At 40.1% G+C, this 17,826-nt stretch overlaps 1 protein-coding gene across 10 annotated transcripts in view; it reads left to right on the forward strand.

The window, feature by feature from the left end:
- Positions 1 to 17,826, forward strand: part of LOC134344347 (tensin-3-like) — a 453,918-nt gene that overhangs the window by 229,537 nt on the left and 206,555 nt on the right. The gene's annotated exons all lie outside the window — the stretch shown is intronic.

The raw sequence follows: 17,826 nt of genomic DNA on the forward strand, positions 1-17,826 counted from the left end.
AATCTGTTGTGGTTAATCATGGAACAAAATTGAAAGCGGACTTTTCTAAAGCCCTTTCCCAGTGCCATCACCAGAGTTCTCTCTTTTTAAAAAGAGATCTTGAGAGATATAGTAATCCCTCTTTAAGCATTGTGAATACAAATTTTAAATCAGTGCTGCAACATTACCCCATGACTGAGTGGTGATTAATAAATGGTTTCTTAGTGACTTGTATATTTGCTACAATGTTGCAACCACTGATTGAATGCAGTACTATTTTCAGTTCCCGTACTTCTGAGCTCAAGGTTAGATGTAAAAATACTTATCACAAAGCCATTTTGAAATGCTTCCAACATCTGAAAGCTTGCAAAATTTAACCAAAAGAATGACCTCAACTATTTGACATGGATCAGATTTCGTCGCTGGAATAAAGACGGCGATTGCCTTCTGCTTGTGCTAGGTTTTCACTGATAGTGTCTTTTTCTGGGGCACTGAGTCATTAATAATCTAGTTATTTTTGGGTCTTTTGATTTCTGCTTGAGTTTCTGTACTGTGGTTAAATCTCATGTGTCATAAGCCGTTCAGGTGTGTCCAAACCAGATCTGTAAGAACAGTACCTCCTTCTGATCTGACCTGCATATTGTGCCTTCCCTACAGGACTTCATACCTGCATGTTAACTCTATCAATCAATGGACCAAAACAAAATTAGTGAGAGAAGGGCAATTTTAAGGTGTCTTATTTAAAGGTAGTTTTAATTTCTATTTAAATAACTCTGATTGCAAATAAATCATCTACAAATCCTTTCTGTGGAAGTATGATCAAAACTTCTCAAATCAGGGAAAATTTAGTGCCTGGGGGGTAATCTGTCAATGGAAGAAGAGGACATGGGAGAAGTCTTAAATGAATATTTATGTTAATTTAGGACTTAGACACTGTAGTTGGTGATTTCAATGCTGGAGGAGGAGAGAGTTATCTTTTGAGCATGTTGGGGTAAAAAGGAGAGTATTTTAAATGCCTCAGCAGGAATAATGGTTGATCAACCCTAAGGTGAAATGTGTCCCCAACTACCATTGGGAGTGAGGAAAGAGATTACTGGGATCCTGCTGCCGATGAGCTCAGCATGGATGTGTGAAGCAGTACCAATGCAGTTGTAAATGTAGCACACAAAGAATTGGGGAGCATTACCCGGGAAGGCTTGAAACATGGACTGTTCCATGTTCCAACGAAAAGGCAGGCATAAGCAAGAGAAAATCTGCAGATGCTGCAAATCCAAGACACAGGGAGAACGTACAAACTCCAAATAGACAGTGGCACAAAAATGTTATGTCTTTTTTCCCTTTCCCACAAATTCTGCCTGCTCTGATGTGTATTTACAGGATTTTCTGTTTTTATTTCACCTTTTAGAAACACATACACATTAGACTTTCAGGGCACGCTGAGGAAATGGATATTATGGCTTTACAGCCTTGCTTGTGATGAACTAGCTTTTCACTGGAGATCACTTTTTTAACATGTTAAGTGTTTTTATATCATTCATTTAAAGAATAATAGTCATGGCGTGAATAATTCTGAATTAGGGCCAGTAATTCCTTCAAAATTAGCAGTGCAGTGGAGGAAATTAGATTTAATAAAGACTTATATATGTTGTGAGTGTGGCCTGGCTGTCAAGTCAAGTGGTTGTGAGAGTCCCTGTAATGTCATGTGTTCTTACAATTGCTAGGCAGCACTTTCCCACCTCCAACAGACAATTTAGACTTCTTATTGAACATTTGTACCTTTCAAGTTGCTTTTGAGTTCAGAGTTAGAGTTTTTTTGAGTTTAGAGTTAGAGTTTTCCCTGGAGCAGAAAATATGTACTCCACCTGTATAGGTACAGCGCCCTCCAGAGTATAAAGTTCTGTATATGCCGGCAAGTGCAGATTATTAAACAGTGATCCAGTGGTCATAGAAGATCGTCTTGCAGAAAAAGAATGTCTCTAGAATAATTTTTAAGTATTGTCACTGTTTTGATATATTTGTTCTGTGAAATGTTCTACTCAATATATTGATCCATTTTTGCTTGAAAGATTTGTTTTTCCACTTAAGTTTAAGTTCTCACACAAGTGAAGCTGGACTTCAGTGCATATATAATATGGTAAAAGACTCAACCAATGATTAAAAATAGCTTACTCTTAATCTAACTATGACTGCCTTTGGAGCAGCACTCTGTGGAACTACCTTTGTTTTGGCACACATTTGAATATTCAAATTGAACCAGAAAGCTAAGTTAAGGCAATTGATGATGCTTATAGTATTTATAAGAAAGGATGGGCCAGAACAATTGCAAGGCAGTGAAGGCTGTTCAAAGAATGGAAAGATTAAAATCCCATTTCTGGTTTCATAGTCTGGAGGGTAGTTGAGCTGATAAAAAGAAAGCAAAGAGAGTTTCTTTGATAAGCAATGCAGTCTCTTCATTTTGGGGTAGAAAGTTTTCTTGACAGTTTTTACCTTTGGAATTCTGATACTGAGCCCTCTTCTGTACTCCCTTTTCACCTATGACTGCGTTCCTGTACACGGTTCTAGCTCCAAAATCAAGTTCGCAGATGACACCACGGTGGTTGGTCTGATCAGAGGGGATTACGAGACGGCCTACAGGGACGAGGTCCAGCACCTGGCCACGTGGTGTGCCGACCGCAACCTGGCCCTTAACACCCAGAAGACCAAGGAGATCATTGTGGACTTCAGGCATGCTAGGAGCCACACTCACGACCCTATCTACATCAATGGAGCTGTAGTGGAGCGTGTATCAAGCTTCAAATTCCTTGGTGTCCACATTTCCGAGGATCTCACCTGGTCCCTGAACTCCTCAATCCTGATCAAAAGCCTTTATTTCCTGCGGAGCATCAAGAAAGCTCACCTCTGTCACAGGATACTGATGGACTTTTACCACTGTACCATTGAGAGCATACGCAATAACTGCATCTCAGTGTGGTATGGCAATTGTCCCATATTGGACCGCAAAGCACTCCAGCGGGTGGTGAAAACTGCCCAGCAGATTATCGGCACCCAATTGCCCACCATTGAGAACATCTATCATCAACGCTGCCTGGGCAGGGTGAAAAGCATTATCAAGGATGCATCTTACCCTAACCATGGACTTTTTACTCTCCTCCCATCCGGTAGGTGCTACAGGAGCCTCCGCTTCCACACCAGCAGGCTCAGGAAGAGCTTCTTCCCTGAGGCTGTGACCCTGCTGAACCTCTCATCACAGCACTAAGCAGTATTGCATCCATATTGTACTGTCTCAGTACTTTTATATTTGTGTGCTGTAGCACTTACATTTTATTCACAGTTATTTTATAAATAACACTATTCTTTGCATTTCTGGTTAGATGCTAACTGCATTTCATTGGCTTTGTATCTGTACTCAGCACAATGACAATAAAGTTGAATCTAATCTAATCGAATCGACCATTTTTATTTTACGGAAGATTTTTACTGACCAGGAGAGAAGGGCTCTGGGGAAACTCAGAAATGCTGAAGCATTGGGACCGGATGGTGTGAACCCCAAGGTGCTAAAAGAGTGTGCTGAGCAGCTGTGTGGAGTTCTCCAGCACATTTCCAATCTGAGTCTCAGCCTGGAAAGGGTCCCGACTGTGTTGTACCATTACCCAAGAAGGGCTGACTGAAAGTCTTGAATGACTACCGTCCAATGGCCCTACCTCACACATCATGAAGACCCTAGAGAGGCTGGTCCTGGCTCATCTCTGACCCTTGGTTAGATCAGCCCTTGATTCCATGCAGTTTGCCAACCAGGAGCACATTGAAGTTGATGAGACTGTCATCTACCTGCTGAACAGAGCCTACTCCCATTTGGATAACAGGGCAGCAGTGTAAGGATCACGTTGTTTGGTTTTTCCAGTGCCTTCAATACCATACAGCCCTCATTGCGGGGGAAAACTTCTGTTCAATGCAAATTGGTGCTTCCATTGCATCCTGGATAATGGACTACTTGACTGGCAGACCACAGTATGTACGGCTTCAGAGCTGTGTGTCGGACATGGCTAAAAACATAATTGGAGCCCCACATGGGACTGCATTGGCTCCCTTCCTGTTTACCCTGTACACCTTGGACTTTACGTACAACACTGAGTCTTGTCATCTGCAGAGATGCGCAAATGACTCATCGATAGCCGGTGTACAAAGGGAGGATGGGAGGATGAATACTGGTGGAGGACTTTGCCAGATGGTGCAAGCTGAACCATCTGCAGCTCAACATCAGTAAGACAAAGGAGGTGGTGATGGACTTTAGGAAGACTAAGCCTGCACTGCTCCCTGTTACTATTGATGGTGAGGACATGGATATGGTGAGGACCTCCAAGTACCATGGGGTGCATCTGCATGTCAGACTTGAGTGGAGCACCAACACAGAAGCTGAGTACATGAAGGACCAGAGTCACCTCTACTTCCTGAGGAGACCGAAGTCCTTTGGAGTATGCAGGCCTCTCCTTCACATGTTCTACCAGCCTGTTTTCGCCAGTACAATCTTCTATGCGGTGGTGTGTTGGGGCAGTGGCATCAACACGGATGATTCCAACAATCTCAATAAACTGATTAGAAAGGCTGGCTCTGTTATAGGAATCAAACTGGACACATTGGAAGCTGTGGTAAAACAAAGGACCCTATAGAAAATCCTGGCAATTCTGGACAATGTTTCTCACCCTCTGCATGCCACCTTGGCTGAACAGAGGAGTACTTTCAGTAATAGACTAAGACAACTGTGCTGCTCCAAAGAGTGTTATATGAGGTCATTCTTACTGTCAGCCATTAGGCTCTTTCATGAGTCAACCTATAGCCAGGGAAGTGATGACCCCCCCCCCCACCCCCGTTGGACTGTGGTTATTTTTTCTTCTTTCTACTTCTTTTCTAATATTCATGTCTGTGCACTTGTAATTTCCTTTGGGATCAATAAAGTATATACCTATCTATCTATTACTATTAATATCATTAATTTCCTGATTCTTCTTTCTATGAATGCCTTATTGAAGGAATACCATTACCCAGAATTGGGTTGGATTTGACTGGCCCATGCTAATTCTGTTGTTAACATTAAACACATATTGCTTTTCCTTGCCCTGTGATGGGAATATGAAGAACCTCAGACATACAAAGAAGTTACCTATGTGTTTAGTTAGAAATGGTTCTCAGACACAAGCTCTTGATAAAGTTTTGGGTGACAGGCTTATTTGTAAGTAGATGTTCTACGTTCTTTATGTTTAGATAGAGATATGAATGTGAGGGAAATGAAAGCATATGGACATTTTGTCGGCAGAAGGGATTAGTTGGCCATTTGGTTACCAATTTAATTGATTTGGCACAACTTTGGTTCACATCCATAGATCCCTCAAAGTTGCCACACAAGTTGGTAGGATGGTAACGAAGGCACATGATGTGTTGCCCTTTATTAGTGGGGATTGAGTTCAAGAGCTATGAGGTAATGTTGCAGTTCCATAAACTCTGGTTAGACCGCACTTGCAGTATGATGCTCATTTCTGATCATGTTTCAGCAAAGACGTAAAAGCTTTATAGAAGGTGCAGTGGACAACTTCCAGAATGGTGCCTGGATTAGAGAGCATGTCCGATGAAACAAGAATGGCAATAGGTGACGACAAGCAGCCAAACACAGCGACGTGGCCATCAAATGTTGTAACCACCCGTTACAACAGTGGTGTGCAGAAGATCGAATTCTTTTCCCCTTTATGCACCACCCATAATTAACTTGTGATTCATACTTAGGTAAATGCTTAGGTACTTAACTTTACTAAAGATATACTTGCCCTTGCGTTAATCTAACACCTTAATGTTAAGCAGGCCAATTGAAATGAATTCTAAAATGGAACCAAAAACGAGCAAACCAGTTGATTTGACAATGTGAAATATTGTTGCTTTTAGAAGATTACTTCTTTCAGATCTCTAGAAGATTAATTTTGTACACGGTCAAAGCTTGAAGATTTTTTTTCCAATTTGATTATTGCCTATTTGTCCTTAAGAGATGCTGTGAACTGCTGCCATAACATGGTTGTTTTGATGCATCTGAATGGCTTATTAGGATATTTTCGAGGGCATGCAAGAGTCAACTCCCTGCTGTCAACCTGGAGTCGCAGACTAGATTTCCTACCTGCCAGGACGTGAGTCAACTATTTGGGTTTTCACCACAATGTATAGTTTTCTGTTATTTTTTACTGGGGACAATTTGATTTAATTCTAATTTCTTTGATTAATTGAATTTAACTTCCAGAGCTGCTGAAGTAGGATTAACTGGTCTCTGGATGGTTGGTCAGCCTTCTGGATTCAAGTCTGGTAATTTATCCCCTTTGTCACTGCCTTGCTGTAGGTAAGGTACCAGAGCTGATTTCGATTTCAGTTAGTAGTTAGCTGATTTCAGTCAGGAACTATTTCTGTTTACTATTTATGACTTCAGTTGGGAGTAAACATTCAGGTATTTTAGGAGAGTAACACATCCTGAGCACTAGAATTCACTTATTTGACTAATAATATGGTTTGTGATCAAGTGTGCAGATACTAAGCTCTAGCAAGAAATTCAGGAGTGAAGGGGGAGTTTTTTTTCCAACATACTGTCATTGTATGAAAAGCATGGCAGTACACTTAAAAATATTTGATAGGACACACCCATCCTTTGGTATTTCTTTTTAAGTGGTGTCGTTTCATAGATGTAGTACTCTAGTAAGTAGTCATTACAGAACTGAATTGTTTTTTGGAGCAAATTAGTCATTTGTGTATCAAGTTAAACTCGTGATTTGAACTCATTATTTAACTACTTCAATTTTTTTTAAAGATCAAAATTAGTGACAGATCAGTGAGAAGTGGAATCTAAAGTCAGCAGGCTTTGCTTCAAAGTGAGTTCTGTAAGTGTGCACACCAAGCAACCCTCAGCACAGAGACTGCATGTCCTTTGATGTCAAAACACAGTTTGCCTTGGAACCGAGAGATCTCAGCTCATCTACTTTGATACATAGCCAGCACTCTTGCCTCAGAGTGAATGAATACAAGGCTAAAAATTATTCTAATAGGTGAAACAAAAAGTTACAACAAACAAATGCAGAACTTAAAAAGACTGCTACTTTTAAGTTGGTGCTCAAATGGTAGGTCCCGTTTAAATGTTTCCCATACCAAACTTAATTGCTGTAACCTTCAAAACTGGTTCACAATTGCTTCCAAGTGAATATCTTAATCAAATCAAGCATAAGAACAAACATGGAATTGAAAATGGTGATTAAAATGATTTCTCAGTTCATAATAGTATGCTTGTGTCAGGGAAGATGGTTGTTATTTTCAATTCCCTATCCTCTTTACTGTTTCCTGAGAAACTGATTCTCATTACCTGTCTTTATTGTTCTTTATCTATCCAAAGTCCAGATGGCAACAAAGCAGAACATGTTCTGAATTTTTACACATAGATAAAATAAGCAAATACTTTATTTCATAAACCTAAGGAGATAATTCTTTCATTAGCAAGCACTCGTTGCATTTAGGGAAAATCAGTCATGTGATTTCAGATCAATTAAAAATGTTTTTCTTTTGATAAAAAGCCGAAGTGAAGTTTGACTTTGCAAGTAGTAGTGTAATGGCAAACAAAGCCACAAATTCAGTAGATTTGCACAGTTGTTGAATAGGGCAAAGAAGAGTGACTGTATCAGGATTAAAACCCTTTAATTTGTCATTCCAAACAATTGCATGTAGATAAAACAATACATTTGTTTAAGCGGTTTTATTACACTTTCATGTTCCTTTCTGTATCCATTTGTTTAAATGGCAGCAGAGTACGTTGGGCCTTCCCACTTCCTGCACAACAGGAAGAACATTTGTGAGTTCAGTAGATTAAATATAATGTTTTATTGCACAATTAAGAAATATTTAACTTTGCATCTTCAGCATACCACTGGTAATTTTAAAGATAAACATTAGCTTTAGTTGTCACCTGTACATTGAAACTTACAGTCAATTCAAGGATGAACAGGGGAAGGCATGCAAATGTTACCACACTTCGCAGCACCAATATAGTTTACTCACAACTTATTAACCCGAATGCGTACATCTTTGGAATGTGTGAAGAAACTGGAGCACCTGGAGGAAATCCACACAGTCTCGGTGAGAGCATACTAACTCCTTACAAACTGTGGTAGGAATTGAACCCTGGACGTTGACACTGTAAAACACTGTATTAGCTGCCATGGTACTGTGCTAGCCCTGTTATTATTGATGGAGTTTCTAATCAGTAGTCATTTTTTGTTTGTTATTGGGGGTGGGGGGCATGATTGAGAAAAGTTCCAGTTGTGGGGTATTGACTTAAATACCCTGCTGACTTTTGAGTTGATATTTAATCCAAATTAACTGGATAAAATAGTTTCTTATGCTTTAGTTTAAAGGGGTTTTCAGAGAGTCAGTCTCAAGCCCAATGTGTGTGCCTTCACAGTATAAAATAGCACAGGCAACTCCAGGACTAAACGGGATGGGCTTACTTTTCATGAAAATGACTGTATTGTGATTTGCCATAATGCAAAGCCATGTCATCACCATGTGCATCAAGTGGTGGGCGTTTAAAAAAGAATAAATTTTGCATTGTTTTATTTATTTTTTTTCACTCAACTTCCATGGGAACAAATTTAATTCTCTATCCCAACATTTGGATAACAATTTGGGTATTTTGTAAGGGTGAACTTCCATTACCTAAATATGTTTTATATGTGTGTGGGTGAGGGTGTAGGGTTTGCCTTTACACTGTGTTACATAGGAGATGATAATCTGTCTTGTGCAGACTCGGTCATGAATAAAACTTTCCTCATACTTCAAGGGGCATAAGTAACATGACGGAAGACTAGAAATCATTAAATGCATTTGAAAACTTTCATGGTGTTACATATTATAGAAGGAGAAGGAGAAGATGAATCCTTGGATGATTCATTTTTCACTTACATCATGGTTAATTTGTATCTCACCTTCACTTGTGATCCCTGAATTGCAGTGACTTGAATAATCACTTAAAACCGCTCTTTGACTTGGATTTGGTGGCAACTTGGCAGTGAAAGTTTCAGATTAGTTTAACAGTTAATATGAAAGTAGTTCATAGCAACACTTGTAAACAATCAAACTCTCATTGCTCTGACCCCTTGTACTGAGCTCCCACAAAAAGTTCATTGTCCAGAAACCTGTGGTTTCTCTCCACCCATCCTAGCAAGTCACTTTTCTTTAAGTACATGAATTATATCAGCCTTTTGATCTTGAAATGGTATATTCCTAGTCCGTGGACTTTTAAAAATGTTTTATCTTTTTAATTTAATTATGTTTTGTATTCACATAAGACCCTCGCTTACATCTTTAAGTGTGTCGACGAGAACTGAGTGCCCTGAGTTTCCAGCTGTTTGATACTTCATCCTTCTTCCCATTTTGACCACGATCTGTGACATCCTAAACTGTTCCAATAAAATCCAATGCAAGGTTAAGGAACAGCATGTCATCTTTCATCCAGGCTTGTCGTGGCCCTTAGGGCTAAATATTAGATGGCACCAATTTCAGATAACCACCCTTTCCTTCTTGGGTGAGGACTGGCCAGCCATAGCATTAACTCAATATTTCTTTCTCCTTACTTGCTTCCTGATCTGCTGGGCATTTCCAATTATCTTCTTTTGCCTCAAGCCATTTTGAGAGGCTTAACCCGGTTTTAATGAGCGAGGAGAGGCTAAGCATGTTTAAGAACATCAGGCATAGGAAAAGAAGTAGGCTATTTGGCCCATCGAATCTTCTCTGCCATTCTATCATGGCTGATTTATCACCCCCCTCAACCCTATTCTCCTGCCTTCTTCCCTTAACCTTTGACACCCTGTCAACCACCATTTTAAGTATACTAAGTCGACGTTTCGGGCTGAGACCCTTCGTCAGGACTAACTGAAAGAAGAGCTAGTAAGAGATTTGAAAGTGGGAGGGGGAGATCCAAAATGATAGGAGAAGGCAGGAGGGGGAGGGATGGAGCCAAGAGCTGGACTGGTGATTGGCAAAAGGGATATGAGAGGATCATGGGACAGGAGGCCTAGGGAGAAAGAAAAGGTGGGGGGGGGGACCCAGAGGATGGGCAAGGGGTATAGTGAGAGGGACAGAGGGAGAAAAAGAGACCCGACACCCCGACACAGACTGGGAGATCGTTTCGCTGAACACCTACGCTCTGTCCGCCAGAGAAAGCAGGATCTCCCAGTGGCTACACATTTTAATTCCACGTCCCATTCCCATTCTGATATGTCTATCCACGGCCTCCTCTACTGTCAAGATGAAGCCACACTCAGGTTGGAGGAGGAACACCTTATATTCCGTCTAGGTAGCCTCCAACCTGATGGCATGAACATTGACTTCTCAAACTTCCGCTAATGCCCCACCTCCCCCTCGTACCCCATCCATTACTTATTTTTATACACACATTCTTTTTCTTTCTCTCTTTCTCTCTCTCCTTTTTCTCCCTCTGTCCCTCTCACTATATCCCTTGCCCATCCTCTGGGCTTTTTCCAGAGTGTGTTGAATCTGTGGAATTCTCTGCCCAGTGAAGCAGTAGAGTAGCTCAGTAAATATAGTTAAGAGAAGGGTGGATAGATTTTTGCATAGAAGGAGAATTGAGGGTTATGGGGGAAAGGCAGTTAGGTGGAGATGATTCCATGGCCAGGTCTGCCATGATCTTATTGAATGGTGGCGCAGGCTCGGCAGGCCAGATGGCCGACTCCTGCTTCTATTCCTTACGTTTCTTATGTAGAACAGTTTGTGGCTAGTTAATGTTCTGACAGCAACGAGGGAAGTAAAAGCTCAATGTGATTAATGACTAGAATCTGCAATTGCCTTATTACATGTCAGTTTTTCTAACATCATGCTGCTTCCAGTATGTCTGGTCAAATAAGTAGTAAGGAACTAGAATCGACTGACTAAATTTGGGTAAATGGTGAAATCTGGTTTCTTTTCCTAATGTGGGATTTTGCCTGAGCTTTCTTTTCCTGAAACTGCTGATGTTACCCTGAGTTTACATTGCGGTCAGCAATCTGATAATTGCACTGCTAAATTTATCTCTCGATACTTCATTTATTAAAACTTATAAAATAAAATATTACTGTACAGGAGGTTAACCGGTGTGGCGCATTCTGACAGAGGAAACTTAAGATAATTTCAGTTTCTGAAACTGCTCTTGTAAATGGGATCATCAAATAATGTTAATTGACATTTTTTGAACTGCTTTAACCTAAAATAACCTTTTTCTGCTTTTTATAATTTGCCTGCCTCAATTAGTAAGTAAATGGGTTGGAAACTGTGCCTTTGCAGAGTGAACATAAATGATTCCAGCTTTATATATTCATTGAGACTTCATCAAAACATTTTCTTAAAACTAATGTATTGATATTACTTGAACTGACAAAGATTATGTATAATTTTCCATTTCTAATTATGATAAATGAAGATTCAATAAATTTTTAGAAGGCGTTTTAAAAAGGTTCTTATACAAGCATATCACATGAAGCAGAAAACTCGAGGTGACCTTGTGTTGTGGGTTGTTAATTATTTGGGCTATGGGAAATTAGTTTAGCTGAGGTTTCTGATGTCCTTCATGAGACCATTATAGGGATTCATCTGGCACTTGGGAAAATAGGCTGTTGTTTATCGGTGTTTATGGATGATGCTCAGTCAAAACAGAAAACATTGTAAATACTCAGCATGTCAGGCAGCATCTGTGGAAAGAGGAACAATTGGTCTTTCAGCTTGAAGACCTTATGTTAGAACTGGGACAGAGCTATGGTAATGTAGCGGTTAGCACAACACTATTACGGCTTAGGGCTTCAGAGTTCAATTCTTGTGCTGTCTGTAAGGAGTTTATATGTTCCTCCCCATGAATGTGTAAGATTCCTCCTGCACTCTAAAGAGGTAGTGTACTGGTCAGTAGGTTGATTGGCCATTGTGAATAATCCTGTGATTAGGCCAGGATTAAATAGGTGAGTTGCTGGGAGGTGCAGCTTGTTGGACTAGAAGGGCCTGTTCCCTGCTGAATCTCTAAATCAATAAATAAATGGATAAATAATTTTTTTAAAGTTAGCAGTGATATGAGGAGAGATGGATTAGACAAAGGGAATATTTCTGATATGTGAGGCCAACCTGCCATAGGGATAAGATGTAAATGATGCCATCTGGTTGATAGGCTAATGAAAGCAGAGGGGGAGAAAACAAAGGAACATATTAAAGCTGGAAAATGCAGATCAGAGTATTAGGAGATGCCCAATAGATTGATGGTGCTCGTGGAGATAGTGCTTCTTAAGCATTGGTCAACAAACCCATAGGCCTAAATGGTAAGGGTCCTTGATGATAGATGCTGCTTTCCTGCTGCACTGCTTTTTGGTAGATGTGCTCAGTGGTGGGGAGGACTTTACCCATGATGGTTAGGCCGTATCCACTGCTTTTTGTAGGATTTCCCATTCAAGGGTCTTGGTGTTTCCATACCAAGTTGTGATGCAACCAGTCAGAATGCTCTCCACTGCACATCTATAGAAGTTTGTAAAAATTTTAGATGACATGCTGAATCTTCACAAACTTTGAAGTGAGTAGAGGTGCTGCCTTGCTTTCTTTGTAATGGCTTTTATGTGCTGGGCCCAGGGCAAGCCCTCTAAAATGATAATGCCAAGGAATTTAAAGTAGCCGACATTTTAAACCTCTGATCCTCTGAACGAGGACTGGCTCTTGAACCTTGGGTTTCCTCCTTTGTATTCAACAATTAGCTCCTTGGGCTTGACATCTTTGAGCAGTGGCACCACTCAGCCAGATTTTCAATTTCCCTCCTGTTTGCCATTTTGTCACCACTTTTGATTTGGCCAACAACGGTGGTTGTAATGTACTGTGCTACTTGTGGGTACCTTCAGACGGATGAACCCAGGGAAAGCATCTCTCCCACATGGAGTACCTGGCCGAGTACTGAAGACCTTATTGAGTATATCACCGATATCTTTAACCTCTCACTTCGTCAATCTGAAGTGTCCGCCTGCTTCAAGCAGGTATCAATTATAGTTTGTATTGACAGAGTTGCCAAGATGTATTGAGGGGTAAGCTGATGACAGCACACTTGAAAAATTACTTACACATGATCTAAGGAGTTAACCTGTTCTTGCAATATCAGCTGGTATACGAGTCTGCCAATTTTTGAATCTAGTTTGATCCCAATTTTTTTCAGGTCCGCCAGTTCATTTGACACCAGTCAGCAATGCTGATAATGTCTCAGAGGGCCATTCTTAAAAACGTACTTCCACCTTCAGGAAAAAAAGAAGTAAATGTTTTAATCATGTGGAGTAAGCAAAGTTTGACACTAGGTTTTGATTCAAAAATCATGGAAATTATGACATTCCACAATTGCAGAAAAAGGAACCCTAAGCAACAGGCAGTAATGGCATTTATAAGATGCATGATTAGACTGCTTTAACATCAGCTTGTTTTGTTGGAAGAAGACTCGCTATATGACTGATGTAAGGTTAGTGTGAATGTCTGACTGAGTTAAGCTTAGTGTGAATGTGTAGAAAGATGTATCTGTGAAGTATATCAGCTGCTTTCAGAGAAATTGAGCTATATGATAACATTATCTGTACTTTACTGTGGAGTGGGTAAACTTCACCTTGCACAAATGTGCCCCATTAATCACTGGGTACATGACGAGAGTTTGATTAAGAAGTCTTTGAAGTTACCAGGGAGAAAAGCTGATGTTCAATTATGTTTGTTCAAGTTTTTGTAAGTGTAACATATTCAAAAGGCTTTGCTCTATATTTGTGTATATTTTTAATTTGGAGAAATTGCACCATTAAGTTTTAAAACTTGCCTACAGTCTGGCTTTCTAGCTATTATTATTTTGTGCTGTTTTTGCTGGCCCTCTTTGAACCTTGCCTGTATCTAATCAGCCAGGAAAATCCATGGTACAGCTGGATTTTCTACAATACAGACTGCCTGTGTTCTGTTTTATGCACAATTTGAAATTTATAGTCATCTCATGTTTAATGAAATCCTGAATGTAGATCTGGAGTCAGTTTCATGAAATATGTGAAACTGCATAAACATTAAATGAGAGTTTTGAAGAAATATTCTAAAAAAGTACAGTAAAGTGCAAACAGTTCAGACTCAGTGACCTTGTAATCACCTGTTGCCAACAGAGGTGTGCCCAAGGGCCATTGCACAGCACACTATTGCCTGTTTTAGTGCGGGCTTACCATAGCAAAAATCAGCAGTGACCGAGGCTTTGGGGATCAGGGAAGAGTCGAGGTGAGTGATCTGTGGGAGGGAGTCTCTAAGTGGGGTGGGAAAGAGGGAAAGGGGCCTGAAAGAGAAGAGGTGAGAAAGGGAGCCAATGTGAGTAGGGTTCTCAGCCTTCAGTGTGATCTACTTTGGAAGCAGAATTGCTTGACATATTATTTTAGGATTGACCAACAGGTACACATCAGAGCAAGGTGACCTGATTTTCGAAGCAATACTCTGAATAAGTGATTGACGATTCAAGATTGTTTAATGTAATTTCCAGTACACAGAGAATGGCATCATTTTCTGCGGCATCAGCTCTATGGCATAAATGATCTGTGACTACTAGGACCATTCAAATTTCCAGAGTGGCATGATTTGATCTAGTCATGTTTGTAAATGTGCTCCATTTTAGAAATGATCAATCCTTCATCAATTTAACACTCCAAATAAAGAGCATCATGCAAGAAAAAACAGGGCTTTTTGACTGGTCTTTGTTCCTTTATGTGGAATCTAATTTTAAATTTGGAATATAGCTGCTGAGTGTGTCCTGTGTTCTGTACGGCTCAGTATGTGTTTATTGCTTTCAAATCGAGGATGAATTCCAAGGTTGATCTCTCAAAATCTTCTAACAAAGTAGATGCAATTGGCTAGAACTCTGATACAGTATTTTCTTCTGTTTATTTGTGAACTAATTTTAATATTACACATTTAAAATTATGCATAAAAGATTTTGGTGAGCTCATACTTTTTATGCACGCTTTGCAAGAGAAAATAACATGAGACCTGTGTGAGACCCCACAATATCCAGCAACCCTGCAATAGCTTTTTTGGAGGCTGGGGTCAGTACATCTTTCAAAAGGATGAACCTCGTAAGGTGTTAGGCCCTGACAGTGCACCCGGCCAAGAACTAAAAACCTGCGTTGACCAACTGGCTGGAGTGGAGGGCATTCTTGACCCCTCACTGCTGCACTCTGAAGTTCCCACCTGCTTCAAAAGGGCAACAATTATAACAGTACCCATGAAGAGCAGGGCCTAAGTGACTATCACCTGCAGTGATAAAGTGATTCTAGTGTTGCTTCTGGAATTAATTCTGATCGGAGCAAGGACCTGGACCCACTGCTTTTCACCTACTGCTTCAACAGGTCTACAGTGGATGAACTCTCGCTGGCTCTCCACTCTGCATTGGAGCACCGAGACAACAGCAATACATACATCAAGCTGCTGTTCAATGATGCAGCTCAGTGTTCAACACTATCATCCCTTCAATATTAATCACCAAGCTTCTAATCCCAAGACTCTGTGCCTCCTTCTTCAACTGGATCCTTGATTTCCTTATCAGGATGCCACAATCACTGTAGATCAGGAATAACATCTCCTCGCTGACAATCAACACAGGTGCACCTCAAGGATACACACTTAGCCCACTGCTCGCTCATGACTGTGTAGCCAGGCGCATCTCAAATACCATATATAAACTTGCAGATGACAACACCTGTTGGCAGAACCTCAGATAGTAATGAGGAGGTGTGCAGGAGTGGGATAGACCAGCTAGTTGAGTGGTGTACTAACACATACCTTGCAGTGGCAGTAAGACTGAAAAAGCGATTGTGAACTTGAGGAAGGGGAAGTTGAGGAAACACACACCAGTCCTCCTTGAGGAGTCAGTGGTGAAAAGGGTGAGCAGTTTCAAGTTCCTGGGCATCAACATCTCAGAGGATCTATCCTGAGCCCAACACATTGGTGCAGTTGCAAAGAAGACACACCAGCAGCTGTGCTTCATCAGGCGTTTGAGAAGATTTGGTGTGTCACTAAAGACTCTCACTAGTATCTACAGTTATACCAAGGAGAGCATTCTGACTGGTTGCATCACAGCCTTGTGTGGAGGCTTCAATACACAGGGTGGAATGAGGCTGCAGAGATTTGTAGACTTAGCCACTCAACATAGGCACAGGTCTCCCCACCATTGAAAGAACGTCTTCAAAAGGCAGTGTCGCTAGAAAGTGGAGACCATCATTAAAGACGCTCACTATCCAGGACATAGATGATATCCTCTCATTACTAACATTAGGTAGGAGGTAAAGCAGCCTGGCGACCAACACTCAACATTTTGAGAACAGCTTCTTCCCTTCCATCATCAGATTTCTGTACAGTTCGTGAGCATGACCATGCTTTTCCTCTTTTGTATTATCTATCTGTCCATGTGTCTATCTATCTATCTTTGTAACTTATATTACTTTTTTTGTTTCTTGCACTGTCTCAAAACAACAAATTTCAGAATAAATGTCAGTGGTAATAAATCTGATTCTGATTCTGATTTGATACCAGCAAATGAAGCAAAAGTTAGCCGTGATTGACTTGGGATAGCTTAAACAGACCCTAGGCTCATTCACATGATATAAATAAGATAGTGTTTAATTTGTGTGGAATATTTCAAGTTAAGGCTTTATAATGGCTGTGACCATGATTTTGAAGAAGACAAAAAATTTCTCATCATAATGTGAGGTTCAGCATATTGTGGTCAACTTCAGAGATCAGAGACATGAAAACGCAAAATGTAATCGGTGTCATGGCTGGAATCACCAGGTAATACATGCTTTTGCTGCATTCATAAATAGATCACAGCTTCAGTATGGAAATAGTAACAGTATTTTCTTTAGGAACTAATAGATTCACAACTCAAATGTTATGGAGTTTCTGAGGCTCAGATTTATATTAGAGATTTTTTTTAAGTTTTCATTGCTTTAATGTTATAACACTAAGTTATCTGATGAAGCAATTTAAGTCATCATTTTAAGAATTTATTTTCTTTTGTCCTTTGTATTCCTTGTATGGTTTACGTTTCTGCTCGGCAGCTGTAATATAGCCAACTCATTGTTTGTCTGTTAAAGTCATGTTGGAATAATGGTACTATCAGACATTTTTACTCTTATTAATCTTATGGAAGCCATAATTGGAATGAAAAAGATTGTAAGGTCCTCCCTCTTGAAGAGGCAAGTACTTCCTCTGTTTCCATGGAGATGTGTAGCACGAAGTTTACTTTTGCTTACTTGCTTCGTTTCATCAAGGTTAAAGTGGAATGTGTGCTTCTAGCAAAAGCTCAAGCTGTTAATTCTGGAATAAAGGGAACATGAAGTCTGAAACTGATTTCTCATAAGATATTTCTGTATACTTTGCATCTGCTCTACAAAATGGTGAGAGAAGTGACGTTTCTGAACCTATGGGCAGTGAATGTAATACTAGAGGAAAAGAGTAGTATTGTAACTGTGTTTAAAAATTAAGCCTTCCCTGTGTTAACCAAAAGTTATTACTGCTTTAATAGCAGCTTTCCATGAAAAAGTCGACTAAAGTGCAGCAATTTGTTCTTGTTTTGATAATACAGTAATAGTATCCAACTTCTAGTTTCAATTTTAGCAGTTACATCTACTGATAATGAAAGTGAAGACCATGAAATTTGTTGATTTCATTTTTGATTTGTTGAGAGGAACACAGATACAACTGGCCAGATCAGAATAGGCTTGCTTATCTGGCAAAGAAACCGGAAAGGAAACTAATTTTGTG

This window comes from Mobula hypostoma, chromosome 3 (assembly GCF_963921235.1).
Source record: "Mobula hypostoma chromosome 3, sMobHyp1.1, whole genome shotgun sequence".
Taxonomy (NCBI): domain Eukaryota; kingdom Metazoa; phylum Chordata; class Chondrichthyes; order Myliobatiformes; family Myliobatidae; genus Mobula; species Mobula hypostoma.